Below are 6105 nucleotides of genomic sequence, written 5' to 3' on the forward strand. Positions count from 1 at the left end.
TGCTGTGCGATCCAGCTGATCGATGCATCAGCGTCGTGTGGCGGTGAAGTGGTGTGTGTGAACGGTACTCCGCGAGCGTCCTCCTCTCTTTATCCCCACCCGCCGTACGCTGTTTGCGCAGAATGACCCATGGTTGCGTGCCCTGCGTGCCTTCAATGCCGTGAGTGATCGGTTTGACTACAATATGTCCCTTGCCAGCTTTCGCTCCCACCTTGTGTCCCATACGTCATGATCCTTCTTCGTCTCCTTCTCCGCTTCGTTATCCTTCCTTGTTCCCCGCTTTTGTTCCAATTGTATAGCCCTCGGGGCAAACAATTTATGTATAATAAAATGTAAATGTAAAATGTACGCGTCCTCTCGTCTGCTGTGCGATGCTGCTGATCGATGCATCAGCGTCGTGAGGCCCGGTCATCGCCCCGAGTTGCGCCGTCCGTTTCAGCCAGTCCTCCGCTTTTTCGATCTCGGTTTGTGGACCTTGACCGTTTTCGCTGCGTTTAGGATGCAGCATCCTTTTTTGAAGCTCGAGCTCACGCTTTGCTAGCTCAATGCTTTTGCGTTCGAGTTCGAGCTCCTTCCTCTCCAGCGCGATGATTTGCCGTTCCAAATAAATTGGCGCAGGCGCGATTCCAGCTGGTTCGACGGTGGTCGAGTCGTCTTCGGTGGACAGGTTTGCCTCCGTCGAATTTACCCGCTGAGCATCATACGTCCTAAACGCCCCATTATCGTCGTCCGCACCGGTTGCACTCAAGGCGTCGTTGTGATCTTCGATCAGTCCTGCTAATGCTTCGGTTGTTGACATCTTTGACGAAACGGAGTGGTGTCGGCTCGTGCTGTGAGTTGGTGGTGTAAAACTTGTGAAGTTTTTAAAAAATGTTGCGAATGCAACCTGCTTCTTTCCTGTTGGGGTTTAAGAAATAAAAACGGTGATTTTCGTTAACGGCCTTGTGGCACGTTTTAAAAACTTCACTCTATTTATTCTGGGTACAGGAAAAAGGACTTCAAATGATCGTGCTTTCGCTTTTATAGTGGCCGAACGCACGTTGGCCCCCACCCCCGGCTTAGCCCGAAGTTGAATGCAGGCCCGAAGATAACGAAATATTTCCTGTCTGTGGGACGGAGCGTTACGAGCGTTACGCGTTCGTAACAAATGCAATGTTGTTTATAAGGGCCCACGTAAATCAACAACGAAGCAACAGTTTGAGATGTTAGTTTCAATGATTGAAAACTGCGGTGCTGTAACCGCAGATCGCGTCAAGGGATCTAATGCATTTTGGCAATCAGTTGCCACAAACCTTAACGAATTGGGTCCTCCAATCAAAGATGGCACAGGATGGAAAAAGGTATAGAGGTATGATTATTTTTATTACCATTTTTGACTAATTTCCATTAAATTATAGGTTTGGAGTGATTACAAATTCCAACCAAAAAAAAAAATAACTCATAATAAAAATGAGTTTAGATCGACAGGAGGCGGACCCTGTAACTTACTCAGTTTCAATGCCCTCGAACAGAAGGTGATTGAAATGTTCGATATGAAGCGTACGGTTCTAGGGTCTTCCAGCGTACCTCCACTGGGTGTTGTAATGGAAGAGATTGAAGAAGAACCGCTACTTCCGACATCAGAGCATCACGAAATAAATGACCCGCAATATCAAACTTCACCTGAACATCACCTTGAGATTGAAACTCTAGATGACTCAGAAGAAGTAGAGGTCCTAGAGGATATGCAAGATCCGGGAGAGCCGTCGTACAGCGAGGTTGTAGTTGGCCGCAGAAAGAGACGCACGATTGCGGAGCAAAATTTGTTGGAGTTGCGAAAATGCAACTCCCTTAAAAAACAAATCCTCCAGATCAAAACTAAGCAACTTGAGACCAACAAGGCCCGGTTGTCTATGGAAAAAGAAAATTTCTCCATGTTATACAATCTGAAAAAAAGGAAATTAGAATTTGATATAGAAACTGCCAATAACGAATTCCTTTTGAAAAAAGAGATTGCCAAACAAGAATTAACTTTTAAGTATGAAAAGTTAGAACTATTACGAAATGTAAATAATGCTAACCATAAGTAAATTAACCATTATGTAATGTTTTTATATCTTCCTATTGTCCTGCATGTTTTGAATATAAACATAATTATTATATGTATAATAATATATTTAAATGTAAAAAAATTGGATTAATTGTTGAATTATGTAGAACAATTAAAAAGAAATGAATTTTACATGGATAATCAAATTTTGCTACTCTAAGTCAAACATATTTTTGGGTCATGTGCATTGAGCCATAACAAAATCTGAGATCCATCTTTATTGTTCCATTCTGTATTAACACGTTCCGTACCGCGTCACCCAAAGATGGGTGACAGCAGTTCTAGTTCTAAAAAGTTTTTGACCCATAAATAAATGAAAATGCAACATAAAAATAATTGTAATATTTTCTATAAATTTTTGGGAAGCTAAGTTTTTGCTTGGCTTTCGAAAACAATCGGTTTAACAAATATTGTAAACAAATTGTAATTTGAAAAATTGTACTAAAAATTGTGCTAAAACGCTTGGTACGCAACGTGTTAAATACGCATTGGAGGCAATTATTGTAGATTATTTCAATTAAGCGGTTTCAAACACTCCAGTGAGTGATACGTCAGTAAGTAACACGAAAGGTATTTTGATCAAATAGCATCTTTTTATTGAGACAGAATAGAAAACAATTGGCAAAGCATAATTCAAATTTCTCATAATTCCATTCTAAATTATTTTCTATGCAAATATTGTGCAGAGCGCAACATGTATTAATTATAAGCCCACATCTATCTGGATCATAATTAAGTGACCTGTCTGTTCCAGCGAGGCATCGAAACCTGGTTTTCAGAATGCCTATAGTCTGCTCAACAATGATGCGCCCTGACGAGTGCCTTTTGTTGAAATAGGATTCCACAGATCCTTCCGTGGGATCTCTATAAGGCCTAACCAACCACGGCTCCGATGGATAACCTGCATCACCTGTAAACTTAAACAAATCGTCAAGAAATAAAGTAACCGCTCAAGAACAAGGATTGTAAAATCCACCTAAAAGTTTGTCGGTTTGCCCATTACTATGTAGACCTCGAAAGAAATTTCTTACAGTGCTCACCCTCCAAATATGTGCATCATGATGGGATCCAGCAAATCTAGCATCTACTGCTCTTATACGCGATTTATGCTATAAATAAAAAAATGTATACAATTCCGAATTACAAATAGAACACTATAAACAGCTTTTAAATTTTATACTCACAATCATGGCGTTGATGCTATAATATGATTTCCTGTTTAGGTAGAGCAGAGGACGATCTTTAGGTTTCTTAATTTTTATGTGCGTTCCATCTACACACATAACTATGTCGTCGATGCCGGGTTTTAAAAGGAAATGGTCCTTTGCTTCTCTCTTTTCTTGCTGGTTCATACGGATGTTTACCCAATCCGATACCAACGAATGAAGTGGGTTCAGGGTGCTGCGCAAAACTTTGCTCATAGTAGTCTGCGCCATAGCAACATGAAAATCTTTTCCTACGCCATGTTGGTATCTGCCAAATGCAAAGAAAATCATGCAAGCTGCCAGCTTCTCCTGCTTTGATATTCCATGTGAGCGTATTGGGTCAACTGATGAGCCAAGTCCATCGAGTAAATCCATGAAAATGGCTTTCGAAACCCGGAAGTTTTCCACAAATCTGTAATGCAATCAGTATATTTGCAGTGATTATCAAGACACACCAATCTCTTTACTTACGCTGTATCGGTCAAAGCAAGAGGATCAGAATTATATCGAAGATTCCTCCTATGCTTTTTTAACTGCTGCTTTGCCTCATCTTCTCCAGAAATAATGTTTTGAAAAAACCACATTATTTCGCAACAAAGAATAATTATTTCGTAAGCAGCAATTTAAACGTTCACTAACAACTTCGTTTGTAGACAAACAATCATCCACTTCACGGAAACACTTGAGCGCCTTAGGTATAAACGAAGCTGGAGGCTTCAAAGGAACCTTTGAACATACGAGGTATAAACGCACAGAGTTCATTTTTTCACCGACCGTCGAACGGATATTTTCCGATCGTAGTCCGTGCTCTACCCGAATATTAAAGACATTTTTATGAGAGCATTACAATCATGCGATCCATACATTTCAACAATATCTCTGGCTAAATCGTTGAAAAATTTAAAAAAATCCCATACCCAGACGCAGTAAAAACATTTTTCGTAGATTACAGCTCCTTAAATAGTAACAATCCCTTGCCAATTCAAAACCAAAAAGATGATGGTACAAGTTCAGAATATTCTGATATTAGCTCTTCGTTAGGCGACGTTATGTCCGCGTTAGATGCTTTGAATATCAATTATTTTCTAGATGACAATGTTTTGAATGATAGTTTGTAGTAAATCTAGTTTGTTTTATATCAAACTAAAAAAAAATCTTTGAGTTAATATAAAAAGAAAGATTGAAAAAATAATGCACCCATAGAAAATTCCAAAAATATGTGGTTTTTGCAGCGCCACCTGACGGGATTGGCCAGAAACATCATAATTTCGTGTAATATAATAGTATTACGCGATATTACAATGAAAAAATTGCAAAACATTTGATTCCGAATTTTATCCCGGCAATTTGCTCTTTTCGCTCCATAGTGCAGTGTAGGGATCCGGCCTTTGCAGTGGAGTTGCCGACTCAGGCCGGTCCTACACTTTGAGCGAATGTTGCGCTTGTCAATGCGAAAGTTGCCCCGGGCAGCGCGAATTGCGCAGGCCAACGCGAAACTCCATATGAAAAAAACCGATTTCGTTCGCGCTGCGTTTATAAATTGCGAAACTCCACCGAGGGCGAACGTTCAATTTTAACCAAGGTTTTTATATCATCAACTTGGTTTGAACTGAAGTTGCTCAATTTGAATTTGGTTTGAACCGCTTCAGTTGCGCTGAAACTGTCATTCGAATGTAAACAAGTGATTGATTTCGAGATTGTGAACGCTTGAAGGTGTCGTTGATTTTTAATAAGGGTAAGTAATAATGTTCAAATTATTAAAATAAGTTAAAACAACATTGTGTTTTTTGACAGCAGAGTGTAATGAATACGGACGACGCTTTGATTGACTGGTCCGAAGCATGGTGCTCGTTCATGAGGCTGCACTTGCTCCAACAGCGTAGATATAGAAAACGAATATGGATGCGGCCGATGCTGTTGGAGCGAAGTGAAAATGCGGGTAACCTACTCCGAAAAATTTTGGAGGAGGAACTCGACAACACCATAATTAATTTTATGAGGGTGTCCAGGGAGGAGTTTGAATATCTGTTAACAATTATAACGCCGAAGATCCGGAAACAGGACACCTACATGCGACCGGCAATAACAGCTCGAGACAAGCTGATTATCACTCTCAGGTTTCTTGGGGCTGGAGATAACTACAAGAGCCTAGAGTATGCATATAGGGTGAGATACCAACAATATACATATACGAATTAGATTCAGTTTATGATGGTATTTGTTCTGCTAATCCATTTTTAGGTGTCCGAGCAATCTATTTCTCAGTTCATTCCACAAGTTTGTGACTCACTGGTGCTGTTGCTTCGGGATTACGTGAAGGTAATATATATTTTTGTTTTTTATATTTTAACAAAACCATTTTTGGCCATTTGAATTGGTACTAACCAAACCAAAAAAACCTATTGATGGTGCACTCACATTGAAAAAGTGAATACCTACTGATGGTGCACTCTTGAGATCAGCACAATCAATCGATCCCCAACATCAACGTGACAGCCATACGTTGACTTTTGCAAAGAGCATAGGCGAGTCCGAAATTTAAGTTGCAGTTTTAAGATGACTCTTTTTATTTCATCAGGTAGAAGAAAGAAGACGAAAAAAAATTATAATTCTAGCCTTAACTTATGTTTTCTTAACCTTAACTCCAAAATTCAAAAACTATTTACAACTTAACAATATTAAAAATGCAAATTCCTAACCTAAATAGCCTAGGAGTATTATAAAACTACATCTAAAAGCCTAATCTAATGAGAAAACTTATTGAACTAATTAAAAAAAGAGAAACTAAACGTCTTCTTCTTCTTCGAAAAA

The sequence above is a fragment of the Anopheles coustani genome, chromosome 2 (assembly GCF_943734705.1).
Source record: "Anopheles coustani chromosome 2, idAnoCousDA_361_x.2, whole genome shotgun sequence".
NCBI lineage: Eukaryota > Metazoa > Arthropoda > Insecta > Diptera > Culicidae > Anopheles > Anopheles coustani.